Source organism: Anarrhichthys ocellatus, unplaced genomic scaffold (assembly GCF_004355925.1).
Source record: "Anarrhichthys ocellatus isolate YVR2014 unplaced genomic scaffold, GSC_Weel_1.0 scaffold60, whole genome shotgun sequence".
Lineage (NCBI taxonomy): Eukaryota > Metazoa > Chordata > Actinopteri > Perciformes > Anarhichadidae > Anarrhichthys > Anarrhichthys ocellatus.
Window position 1 is genome coordinate 779,104 of NW_022280090.1, and position 14,423 is coordinate 793,526.

At 40.8% G+C, this 14,423-nt stretch overlaps 1 protein-coding gene across 2 annotated transcripts in view; it reads left to right on the top strand.

The window, feature by feature from the left end:
* The first annotated feature begins 663 nt into the window (after positions 1–663).
* rap1gapb (RAP1 GTPase activating protein b) overlaps positions 664–14,423 on the top strand; it is a 94,221-nt gene continuing 80,461 nt past the window's right edge. For both annotated transcript variants that reach the window (XM_031871817.1, XM_031871819.1), the window contains exon 1: positions 664–810. The gene's annotated coding sequence lies outside the window, so the exon portion shown is untranslated. The remainder of the gene's footprint in view (positions 811–14,423) is intronic.

Consider the following 14,423-nt stretch of genomic DNA (forward strand, 5'->3'; position numbering starts at 1 on the left):
AGGCTCATTCTCAAACATAACCATTTATTTTTTAAACCATTATGTCTAAATCTAACTTTCTGCTTTAATGGATCAGGCGCAGCGCTTTTATCCATTACCCTGGTGAGGTCCATAATTTAACCCGGCTGGATCTGTGCGGGCTCCACACAGCCGTACATGCAATCCCAAACACGGATCGCTGACGGACACGGAATGACACGAAAGATGGATGAGGCTTTAAGAAAGGGGGACGGTAGGTGGAAGGCAGGCAGTGTGAGAAAAATACCAACACATCTCCCTGAATGAAGGACATTTTCGGTTTTGTGTGTTTCTTTCTATTCATCAGTTGACACTCAGTTAGCAGTTGTTGTTTTTTTACCACAGTGAGTGTAAAAAGTGTGAAAATAAGCACGTTGTCTTTAAACATATCAGAATGAAACCAAACATCCTTGTGCTTGCATTCACAGTAGCACATTTCAAATTTCAGCAAAGACATGTAGAACGTATGCCCCCCAGCTATTAGAAGCTGCATAGTATTTGGTGTATTTGGTGTGTTTGTGTGGAGGAGTTGTAGGGAGCGCATTGGACGGTGGTCACATGACAGAGTCATATTTAAAAGAAAGGAAACGAGAGACTGGAGCATCAGATCCGGCTGAACTCAGCTCTCCTCTGCTGCCTCCAGCAGGCTGCTGAACAGGGACAGTTCAGTTTTTTTTACAACAACAACAACAAAACGCTGTTCCACCTACGCGAATATCATCATCATCATTTTAGCAGCAGCGAGGAAGCGCGTGCATACAGGACACTTCTCACAATTCTCCAAAAGAAAAGGTAAGAGAAAACTAACTTTCCAAAGCAATCATTTCGGCTTAATTATTGCTTCGTGAGTGTAATCCCGTGTTGATCCGCGTGGTCCAAACCCAATTAACAACTGGACTCACAGTTCTTGCAATATCTCATCAATAAATCTCACGCGTGCTGTGGCTGAGCATGCGCGCTTGACAAAAGAGGGGGCAGTTAGAAACGGGAAACTATCCTAAATTGTAAGGTATCTTGTAATGACTTTAGGCTATAGGATTACTTGCTCGCAGTTACCGCAGCAACCTTATTAAACCTTTGATGTGTACTGAATCCAGCCTTTAGCTAAATGCATTCCCACTTTCAATTAGCTATCCACAAATAATATATTATATATGTGAAAATGCATTCAATTTAAAATTATTTAATATGCAGAAGCAATCTGGATTAAACCAGCACTCAGTCACCCCCCCCACCCCCCACACACACACATTTTTCATTGGCTGTATTTTATTCCAGTAGATATTTCTTTAGCAGTGAGTTTGGAACTCAGGACAACTCAGGTTATTGCTGCGGAGCTTAGGAGGAGAATATTACCCTTCTTCTTTTATTTGCTTTTTTATTTGTCTTTTTCCATGTCAGTATCACTGTATATTCAATTAAAGGGGCAGTCTGCTGATTGCAGAAATGAGCTTTTGTTTTGAAGGCTTGTGGTTTGAATCTTGACTGTGGACAAATCTTAGCAGGGAACTGTGAACTAGACAATTTGCCATTGTACTGTAGTGCGTTGATCCTCAACTTACGGCCCATGGGCCAAATCTGGCCTGTGATAGGGTGCCAGGTGGCCGGCCCGCTGAGCATTTTCTAATTCACAATGAAAACATATCGATTCACAATGAGATTTCTTAATTAAACGTAAATAATGTGCAAGAGTGCATGAAAAACAGCATCAAAACAGACTAATAGAGATTGTACATTGTGTTAACTGGCCCCTGGCCTCCTCTCATTTTGGAAAAGTGGCCCCCGGGCAAAGCAAGTTGCGTTTCACTGAGCGAGGCATTGACCAGCTGGTGCAAAGTGGTAGTAGTGCTTGGCGGCTCCTGTGTGAATGTGTTCGAGTGAGTGAATGTGATGGGCCTTGATTTGATTATTCTAAAATATTGGACTCAGGAGAGACGCATGAAATCATGACAGGTAGAGATGTCGGCCACTTCACCGTCGGGCTCCATTTCGTCCCTTCATCTCTAAAGCATCTGTAGCAGCAGGCTAATACAGCAGTTTCTGTCTTCTGTTTCTGGCCGCTTGAACCAGAAAGATTCAGTAACGTAATTACTTCGACAGTCCATGTGTGGAACGAGTGTCCGTCCGCATCCAAATGACGACCTGCACAGTTCAGAGATCTGATCTCGAGTCCTGGGTGTCCTGGATGCCCGGCAGGGTGCAGAGCGCAGACAGAAACCATTACCTCGCTCCACACTGGGTGGTCTGGTCCATCATCCTTTACTGAAGAGAGAGATTTGACAATTTGCTCTCTTCTTCTCGTGTGAGCGAGAGGCAAATTGTGCAGCATTATATGCAGCCGTTTACTGTTCGGCTCAAGTTTTCACTTTTTTATTTGCAGAAGAACAGTCAGATGAATAGTGCATGGCAGAAAGCACTATGTACAGAAACTTAATCTTCATACAAGTTGATCACTAGAGCTATAAACATAGAACAAACATAATGAAATGGTTCAGTTTTCGCTGATTATTTGTCAGTTAACACTCTTAAACCATTCCCTAATCCGCTGTAGGAATAGTTGAGAGTCTAACATGTGTTTATGATAGTGCTTCCCTATTCCCTATGAAAACCTTTCCTCCCTAGAGCTTGTTTACTTGTGTCTATCTTTTGCCACATTCAGACATCTTTTAGTTACAGTAGCGCAGTAAACACAATGCCCTGCTCGAGGTGTTTCTAAATGATACATTTGAATGTTGAATTACAGGTTCAGTATTGAAAACACATGGTAGTTTGTTTGGATCAAAGAATAGACTTTCACCTCCGGATAAGGGATTTAAAAAATATTAATTTGGATATGGAATACAATCATGTATATATGATTTCTGAGATAATACAATATATGCTTTATGCTCAAATGTTCGGAATCTACAGTTCCTTGAGAGAGAAGGCCACTTACAGTAACCACAGACTCAGATGGGGAAGTCGGCGCATGAAAGTAACCACCGCTGATGGTCAAGATGATGCCATCAACATCAAACTGTGTTCACACAGGGAGCAATGCAATCAGCAGAGGTTTAGAGGGGCATTGTTGGAAACGTTTGGACAATTCATTTATTAAAAAATGTAATTTAAGGGGGATGAGAATCAGTTTGTTGACGTTTTTTACTCAACAGTTATTGTTTGGTGTAATAAAAAATGCATAAAAGAATCTGGGCACACGATATAGACGGACAAGAGTCTAATGTTGGACAATCAATTTCTTCAAAACTCATAGCCAAAAGACTACATAGCATTTAAACATTTAAATCGGCTCAGCAAATGTCATATATCTGCCCAGCTGCTCCCGCAGCCTAAAACACATGAATGAAACTAACCACCGACTCTGCACTCAGAACAATTAACACAGAAGCAAATCCATTTTCACTCTCATTATGTTGCACTTACCGAGTACACAAAACAACAATATATTCACAAATTCAAAGCAAACGATTTTTTTTTTCTCCGCTGCGAAAGCAAATGGATTCATTTATGAAAAATAATGGTTAAAAGCTTGAATCCATCCTGCTGCTCTGAAGCCTCGCTGTTGGTTCAGTTATGGTTGCAGCAGCTTCACCTTTGCCCCTCTATTGACAGAGACATCTTTAATTTAAGTGGCTTGTGTTTCCAGTAATCCTGAAAGCTTTCAGTTGGCATTTCCTCTTTCATTATTTATAACTTTCACCTTGTGGCCTCTTCATGCACATCTGCACTGTAAACTGATGCCTCAGGTCAAACATCTTTGCACAACAGTCTTTAAATGACTCACAACCAAGAACTGCTTACACCATGTCCTTTATTGTATATACACTGACTCTGAGCAATAAATTCAATAAAATCACAAAAGGACACTTTGCTGTTTTAGGATACATGTTGATATAATCAGAGTACTGTAGCTATCAAGAGCAAAATACAAATATCTCACAGTGTTACATAAACATGTGCTCTTCCTGTAAGAGTTGAAACATTCAAGGACGCTGCTCTGTATATGTGTTTTTTCTTTGAAAGCTGTAGAAAAACATCTTCGTGCTCTGGGATTTGAATAATTGGCTGGTGAAGGATGCAAAAAAAAAAAAACAATCAAATTGAAGACTCTCAATTGATGCACCACTGGTCTGATTTTGATGAATCAGGGCAGAGAGGAGCCTGTTGCTTGAGGGCTTCCTGCATTAATAATGAGAGACACCAAGTTTTTTGTTACCTTTTGTCTTCATTTTTTGAATATTCTTTAGATGGCAGAGTAAACCTACAACAGGACTGGAAGACATGAAAGAGTCTGTCGGAGAATTTGTATGTCTTTGCACCAAATCAAGCAGTTATTCATTATCTGCAGCAATGTACATCCAAAACAAGTGCTCATGCATTTGTTTCCTCTTTCTCTCCTTCAACTTCATATGCATCATCTTTTCTGGGTGTATCTGAAACATCCATGAACACGTTTACGTACAGCCAATATTTCTCTCACACACACACACACACACACACACACACGCACTCAAGTTGACTCATGCTGCATTGAATCAAACAAATCTCGGTTTGGCTCATTCTGTCGGCTGACATTGATTTTCACAAAGGATGAAAAGATGAAAGGGAATGTTTTTGTATGTTCAGCCGCTTAAGAGCCAAAGATGAGAGACAATTGAGAGGAAGGAAAACCTGTCCAGCTCCCTTCGTAAAGCTCCTGTTAATGTTAATGGCAAATGTTTGACCTGATTCGTCACGTCCCTATCACATGACCCTTTCCTTGGAGCAGACGTCTGAAGTCACGGTTAGCGGCTTTGAGGAGGACGGACACAAAACGGAGGACTTTCCTTTTCTTATTAATGCATATTTTGTGCTGCACAACTATTGTGAAGTCCTCAGATAAAATGTAAAGGATCAAAAGCCTGAATTTCTCTCCAGTAGGACAGAGACTTCAGCCACCAGCAGAGCTACGAGTGAGAACAGACAACAACGAAACCGAGGAAACGAGTGAGAGACGTGTGTTGACCACATTTATGGATCATAATCTAGTAAACTTTTATGTGTAAGTGTTAATTTTAAAGTAAGTTTGATGTGAGAGAGAGAGAGAGAGAGAGAGAGAGAGAGAGAGAGCGAGAGAGAGCAAGACCCGCAGCGCTGTAACTAAGTCTGAAAAATAAAACTTTCCATGAAATGTGTCTGAGTTTATAGAGGAAGATTTTAGAGGAAGATCTTAAGTCATTCTTAAAAACTACTTTATTACTCTGTAGTATATTTTTTAACTCAGCAACCAATCTACTTGCTGTTTACACCGGCACCATCACGCCCAGTGTACGTATAGTCACGTGATATTCGTTTTCAGGTGTGTTAGTCTGGACGGAGATTATTTCTAAAACGATACTGAAACGCCGCGTGGACGGAGATGGTTTTTCTTTGTTAAAACGTATTGGTGTGTATGTAGCCTCAGGGAGCCGTAACAGAGGGGCTGAAGGGAAAGTTCAGCCCTCAGTTATGCGACTCCGGAGCCGCGGGTTGCCGACCCCTGCTGTACAGCAATCCTCATAAACATCCAGACGAGTCTGTTCTTCTGCGCCCTGCTGACATATTTTAACAGGTATTAGCTAAATAAATAATTGCAAATAAATATTTGAACTTAAAAAAACAAAACACTACAGTCATTGAACAACATATTTTTTGACAGATTTGTCTTCTATAATTTCCTATTTTGATGTCTTTGTGTTGAACTGCTGCTCTGTCAGTGAAACACTGTAATGCAGCTCTTTGCTCGCAGTCTGTTGGTGGTGTTAGAAATCTGATAAATAGAGGCTCTCTGGGCCATTATGAACGGGAATCTAGTTTGGTATTCTGTGGCGCTACCAGAGATCCCATTTCATGTAACAGCTTTATTGCCAGATAAAAGCACGAGACGAGGGCGATCATTGCCCTCTTCCTACAATAGTGAGGCTGTTTTCATCTGCATATGTAATGAATGTCTAGCGGCCAACTTTGCACTCTACCAAAGACTGGTCCGGTCGTTTGCAGAAGGACGTTGTTTGTTTTCCCTTGTGCCACGGATTTGTTCTTTGACAGCTTTTGTGGTTCACAGCAACAAGGAATCCATTATCCGTCAGGTATCAGCACCCCGGCAGAGACGCAGCATTGTTATCAAAAATTCCTCCACTTTTATTACATTCTTGTTTGCCTTGATAAGGCGAGGCGAGCACGTTCTCGCATTTTCACATCTTTCTGGGAGTTCAACAACTCCATCCTTCTACACATACTCTCAACCGGAAAATGACTGGATTTGAGGTTTCAGCCGAGTAATCTGCTCCTCCTGAGAGAGGGAGCGAGCCAGATTTCAAATTGGCAGTTTGTGAAGAGGTTTAGAGGAGCAGCACTGGGCATCTGTGAAACATGAGCAGCAGCAGTTAATTATCTTAATAGCTGAGACCTGGAGCCGTGAGTGGGAACAATGTAAAGCTGAAGACAACGATTGTGCAGTTTGAGACATTGACCTCATTGAAGCTACTGCTTTGCTCTTTTTTTCATGACTGTTGCTTGTTTGTTCTTTAGTAGCTTTCTTTGGATCAGAACAATTTGAAAATATATAAAACTCACAGCTGAAAACATCCCATCTTCCAGTCAAACAGTGATATCCCCGCTGAAAAAAAGAAACCTAAGGTGTGTTCACACTAAACGCGGCGCAAATTATTCGCATCAATCGCGTCATTCACGCCGCATTAGGGTGTGTAAATGTAGAATTGTTAAATCTGAGGTATTAACAACAGAAATGATGTTTGCATCTTGACCTTAAAGTATCTAGTTTGAAGCTAATCTACATTTGAGATCAAAACACAAAGAAGTGTGCATATGTGGCATTCATAATGTTAAAAATCAACAAATATCTTCTAGTACTTTCAGCAATATTGCAAAAAACATTACGAATGACTAGTTTTGCTTGACCTACACAATAATATTAAGTTGATGTAACAAACTCTTGCTACCACGGTGGGTCCTTGGAGCACAATGACGCCAGCACACAGTCAAATAATGTTCTCAAAACGTTCTTTATCGGTTTCACAATATGAGGCTGGACTCGGCCGTGTGCCTTGCCTCCAAGCACACGTCTGTGTCTCTTGCTGAGCCGTCCCTCGCGCCTCTGTCACTACTAGTGTTTTTATATCAGAGAGAGAGAGACAATTTAAGATAGGCTTCAGCTGCGCCTAATTAAGCCTCTTCCCGGCACCGTTCCCTGAACCACTCCCCCACTCTGTCCCCTGTGCAGCTGAGCCCAAACACGCTCCGCCACTTCACTTTACTTGCAAAGTAGTTTATACAAAGACTGGTCTTGCTTGATCTACATAATACAATTCAATTTTTTAAAGGCGATCAATGTTTCTATCAGTGCTGTAGTACCAACTAATATATGCAAATTACTCTTTCTAAAGGGCTGAACAATTTCTAATTGTGATCTTTCTCATCAATATTGCAAATATATTTTATATTGCGATTATTGTTTTGATATATGATCATAGTATTTGTGGTCTACATAGTATTACACAGGATGTGATTGTGTCAAGCGTAATCATGCATTTGTTCCTACATGAATACAATCCGGTAGATATAATGCTTGTGCTTGTTGTTAAGATTCAGTGACGTTAACTTGCATCTATGTAAAGTTGTCCAGTGTGCTATAGAAACAACTGAACAAGTTACCTCCATTCTTAAGCTATTACATTGGTGGTATACTTGATGTAGTTATGATTCCATCATATTCAAACAAAATCACAACATTGATAATTAGTGTAATATTTGTTGGCAACAATTGCTACGGATGGACAGTAATAATGTCAATATGATATATCTGACTGATGAACCCTCTGCACTGCAGACCAATCATGTACGAAAAGGCTCTGGTTGAATGCAGGTAAACAGATTGTGTGGAGAGAGACACTCAAACATTAAAAATGATAAAGTAGTGGAGTTCATCCACACGAAATGTACAGAAACTGGCGTACAGAAAGCATAATAACCAGAGAAACAGCTTAAACCTTAACCTGCTACAGCTTGTGAAGACGTTGTTAATTATGTAAGTTGTAATCAGAATTAAACAGCTCTTACAATTTTGAAGTTTGATAAAAACATCAACCCTTAATTGGACACTGCAGTGCACAGGTAGATAGATGAAGTGTGAACCATTTGTCTTAAATGGTTTTGGTTCTATTTACATTTTGTCTGTCTGCAAGCTCTTCAAATTGATAAATGTATTTGTCTGCAGCATTATTTAAATATACACAGATCTGACCATTTTTGAGGTAAATTAACTGTAGCTACTCAGTGCAATAAATCCATCCTTTTATGGAGCTTGTCATATGCTTGTCATATACCTTTTCATATGGTGACATCCATGGTCATTTTGGGGGCTGCAGATTTGTTGTGCTATTGAAATGTATTGGATTAACTTGCAGACGGTTCTACTTGCAGGGTCGCTGCAGCGGACACTTGAATATACGGAAATGTCTGGAAGTGCTCTTTCTTGTCTTGCAGCATTTCACCGTTGACAGATAAGTTCTTAGAATCTGCAAATTATTTTGTTGTAAAGATGAGACTCAGTAAGGTACAAAATTGCACGGCACAAATAATTTGTGAGAGTAGCATTGGTTTGAACTCCAGCGTGTTATTACATTAAAAACAGTCTGTTCTGAAGGAACACTGGGCTCCTAGAGAATACAAAATGAAAAATGTGTTTGACATAATGATAATGACTGCTCATTTATCTCACATACATATCCCTGAGTGATCATGTTTATCGCAATTTAGAATGTGCACAACGATTAACAAATGTAAATTGGTTATGAAACATAGGGTCACAGTGGGAGCCTTTAAATAACACAAACATGAGCAGCCTGAGGTTTTGTGTATCGGGGCGGAGGATGACGCATTAGTTATGGTCTATATTTGTAGAACCCATCAAATCCACATGCGTGCTGCAACAAGACCACTGGATTACAGGGTCGGCTGGTATTGTTTCTGTAATAAGCGGGGGGGGGGGGGGGGGGGCAGTACGTCTCAGATCATCATTGAGACGTTGCTTGTGATTTTTGGCTGTACAGATAAACATGTACTATATACCATTCTCGTTCAAAATGACCAGTCAACTCAGTGGTGTGTAGAGGAGCAGTTATGAGGTGTATGTAGTATGTAGTGGTAATGAATCCCACAAAAGTACCTTAACCCGACGGCTTCACAACGTGAACCACACGAGAACCTACTGCGACAAGATACTACGCAAAAAGGCTGCGGGGTCCAAACGGCAAAATGTGACGAGTAAGGACGAGATTGTTGCTTTTTTAAATCTTCTTAAATCCATTTCTTTGGCCACTTTGGGGCAACACAATAAGCTGTAAACACATAGTAATGTCATATAAAGTTGCTGTGGTGAACATGTCAGCAATCAGTTGCACAGCGGGCACAGAGAAACTTTAGTTATCCTTTGGGCCACCTGGCCAACGTAAGTTCAACATATACTCTCCTTTTAGCTCTGGCCTTGTCTCCAGAGACTGAGGGAAATAACGACCTCTTTAGCTGCTAACTGCTCCACTGTGTTCACCGGCTAGTCTCTAACTGTCTGTGTCTGCCGTCTGGTGCTATAGTGAGTTTATCAGAGCTATTTTGCTGAATGTAGTTGCTTGTGTTGCTGGCAAAGACGCTGATGAGAGTGGTCAGACTGATGAGATTGAACCAGAACAGTGACGTTGCGGGCCATAAAACCAAAAGACAATGAGCTGAAAGACACTCCTGATCTATTACTAGATGGATCCACTCCTGCTGAGAGCTGTACGGTATTTATTGAGTGGGCAACATCTCTAAAGTTATTTGCAGCTTCTGTGGACATTACCTGTTATGCTTACTGTGTGTCTTGTGAAGGGGAAAGAGGATAATGGGTGACTCTGGAACTGTTGAAAGGTCAGGAGGCAGGAATGAGTTTACTGATAAGAGTCATCAGGAGCTCTGGCTCTGATGGGCAATGCTGGGTGCACAATCCCTTCCATTACTCATGCAGCATGAGGACGTTGGATCTGTCACCTCTGTAATTAAGTAGTGCTATGACAGACACCTCCGACTACACACACACACGCCAAAAGAAAAGCAAAAAGACGTAAAGTCCTAGGAGGGATGCTGAGGCTCTTACACGCAGGCACAAGTGTCACCATACTCTTTCATTGGTACATTATTAATTTATACGTTTTTTTTTATTGCAAGCAGCTCAAATGTAAATGTTACCCTAACAGAATTCATGGCAAGGAAAGAAAACCTGAGAAGGATATGTGGGTAGCATATCAGGTGCTGCTATCCTGGAGCCAACCTCTCAAACCTGATGAAAAAAGGGACACTTACAATTAACAGCTCATACATTTTACATGTGCCTCGAGGAAGTGCTTTTGAAATAAAAGAAATCACTGAATTCTGTTGATGACCAAGGACATTTGTAGCGTGGCCAGCTCTTCTCAAGAGAAAACTGTGTTCACAGACGGCACAAGGCAGCTTTGACTTTTGGGGATGAGTCATTTTTCATTTGTTTCCCACAACCTGTTCTCAAATACCGCAGCTTGGTCAGTGCCCGTCCTTTAGCGTCCGTATTAGACACACCGGGCTTTTTACTAACTCCAATGTAAACCCATCTGCATCATTATTTGACGCTCAGAGCAAGTGACGTTTTTCTATCGATGAAGAAAGTCCGCTGAGGGCAGGTGGAATGGAAGGCTGGCTGGGTCAAACAAATACGGGACATTGACCCAGGGGACTGCTGATGGAGTCTTCTTTGAAACCAGCGTTGACTTATTTTACCGCAGTTTGATACATATCCTCCGGACTTTACGACCCCCAGTTAACAAATGTAGATATTTTATGTAACAAATGTACTTATTTCAACACAAACCACAATCTTGTGGTGGGGGGGGACCTTTTAACCAAGTCATTTTATTGCACAAGTAAGCCTAAAAACTTAAGTTGGAAGTTTATTTACAAAAAAGGGACTGCATGTAATGAGTGGAAACTATACGTTTCTTGTGAACACAGTAGTTTATTGACAAAAGACACTATGCAAGTAATGAGTGGAAAGTAACACGCCATCCCTGACACGTCCACCACTGGCACTAGAGGGGTACCTAGGGTCATAGTATGAGGTAAAACAAGTAGTGGCCCAAAACCCACAGCAAAGGCCTTAAGTGAGGCGATTGTTTTAGCCGTCGCCTGGTGAAGAAACAACATGAGATGTTGTCAGGATCTGCCTGATCCAGCATAGCAGGTGACTGATTGATCACACCGTACGTTCACTTTACTGTAATCAGAGTTAGGGCATTACGAGTTGGGGAAAATAAGAAACAAACAAATCAATCACACTGAGGTGCTGATGTGTGCACTGCAAGTAAAGCACCAGGCTGAAGTTAGTTTGACAATCGCCACTCAGACACCCACAAAAGTGCGCAATGAGGTTGACGTTAGTTTAAAGTTAAGATTTTCTGAGCCTGTGTTTCAAGAAATCTTGTGTATCCACGAGACAAAGGCAACGACTGTGAACAAGTGAAATTATATCACCAGGCTTTTATTTCTGTTGTAAGAAAAGATCTCGGAGGCACAATGACTTGAGAGAGATATGTTACGGAGGGTGCATCTGCTGGTGGAAGCTCTCTCTCTTTAATGCAGTGATTAATGGACAGTGTTGAAAAGAAGCCAGTGGCGTAAATCTAAGCCCTCTGTTCATGTAAACGTCAGCCTGTCAGATGTAATAAAATAAAATGACAGAATGGATGCTACACCCAGGCCAGGGCCAGAAAGTCTAGCGATGCAGTGCTTATGGTGACGTAATAGAGATGTGAGGTCGGGAGAGCCTGGACCTCAGTGCAATCGCTTACAACCCCGGAAGAGACATGAGTCAGACCCCATGACGATAATGACTGGTTTGCCTTCGTCCCGCTGCATCCCCAAAAACATTTTTTACTTCTCAGCTTCTCTCCCGTTTCTGTTTCTCTGCCACAGAAATAGAGATTTCTCTTGACACAGCGGGCGATGCATCACGGAGGTGACGCGAAGATTAAGTTTGTTAGTTTGAGAATAATTGACTGAAAGACAACACAGTGACAATTCATCGACACAATGCCTTACATTTTTGTGAAAGACTTACCGGTGAAAGCCAATAAGCAAATGTGCTAATGATCACAGGATTTTCTACTTTCACAATGCATAATGCATCTATGCCGAGACACATCCGTCTCTATCCACAGTCTTAACAGCCCTGGTGGGAAATCTGGTTTAACAAGACAGGCAGCAATGTTACAGTCACAAATAGGATGGCAGGTAATCGTATTACCATTCAGCACACACGAGCCAACAATGTTTCAAATTGTCATTTGTTTATCAATGCACCCGCTGGCTTGCAATAGTATTATTAACATATATTTTGTAGAGCACTCAGAAATCACAAAGTCTGAAAAGTAACTGTGGTTACTCTTTTGGACAAAAAAAAGTCGCACCTCACCTACAACTCCACTTCCACTCTCCACACACATGCACTCACTTCTTCACTGCTCACACACGGCCATGCAGAGAGCATGCTGCTGTGAAATGTCAGCGAGATAAGCAACCGTGCCTTGCTGCTCCCCATAGAGCCAAGAGAGGAGGAAAACACAATTATAATAATGACGAAATGGTGCACTGATGGTCTGCACTGCGGCCCCGCCGCCACAGGTATACTTTCATGATTGCAAGGGACAGCATTTACATCAGGAGCTTCACCGGGACATGTTATGTCCTATTTCTCCGCACTCCTGATAGTCTATCAACATCCCTGTTTGTTACAGCCTCGAGGCTGGTGTTGGCTGTGATTGATTCCTGCAGCAAGCCTGTCATTTGACTCAAAACACATGACAATCACACATATATATACTTTATGAATCCCATTGATGGGAAAGGCCTCTTCAGTCACGAGGTAGCGGAAAGTGGATTCTGATGTGGTGTCAAAACTGCAAGTGATTAGACCCGGACCTCACAGTTCAGACCTTAAATGTAGACCGAGCCGCATCATAACTAGACAGTCAGAGCAACTGGCATAGCATCAAGTGTGCGATAGTCTGCTGAGGGTGGGATGGATTTGGGGTTGGATGGATTTGAGGTTGGATGGGTCAAGTGAATGCGGGACTTTCACCATAGAGACCGCTGTTTGTGTCCCGTGTGAACGAAACCAAGTCAATGTTAAATTATTGTACCATAGTTGTATTGTAACTTCCGTACAAATATAGTTATTTTACATAAGAAACACACTTATTTTAACCCAAACCATGATCTTGTCCGAAGCCTAAAACTGACACGCGTCCCTAACACATCCAACACTGAGCCTAGAGGGATACCTAGAGAGAGGGCCCCTGACCAGGCGTCAGTATTTGACAAGCAGGGAGTGAAAACATGTAATTAGTTTGAATTGGTTCAAATACAGGCCATGTAGCCAAACTCCAACCTACTGTATTGATACTGTTACAGTCCTTCACAGTGCCTCTGCTCCCTTATCCACAATTTTTACATTTGTGATGTTGAATCCAAAATGCTTCCTATACCATGCTCGGACTGTTATACACTGTTAGTTTCGGATTTAAACAGATTAGTACAAATGTATTAAAATCTTTCCCACTTTCATACCTCCCTTGTATATATGCTTCCTTAACCTTTCACAAACTCACCTTTAAAGTCAAACTACAGCTCAACCTATATGTCTTACTTTTGTAGTTTGGACCAATATTCCCAACAAGTACTCCAATTTAAATGTCAAAATACGTTGTTTGTCCATTCCCTCTAGAATGACACGGAAAGGCATCATTTGTCTCTGCTTACAAATCACTGTTGAGATATTTATATTTGTTGTATGATTTGACAACACAAATATGATTTTGTTAGATTTAGTGTTGAATTTAGGGTGATTTCATATTTTGGGTCAGGATTTTGCTATTTTTTCTTCATCATGATTATAGCACCATGGTTATGCTTAAGTTTAGGGAATGATCATGGTCATGCTTTATGAAAAACAATAATTGTCTCAATTATCATGGCATTTTAATCACAAACGTAACTGATAACTTGGGGGTTTGATTACAATCGTATCATGTGACTGCTCGTGTTGCTTGCCCTGCTGGACTCAGGCTTTAGTGATTTTTGGCAGTTTTTAAGGTGGTTTAAAATGTCATCTTGAGAAAAAGGAACTTATATATATATATATATATACATATATACATATATACATATATATATACATATATACATATATACATATATACATATATACATATACATATATACATATACATATATATATATATACATATATATATATATACATATACATATATATATATATATATATATACATATATATATATATA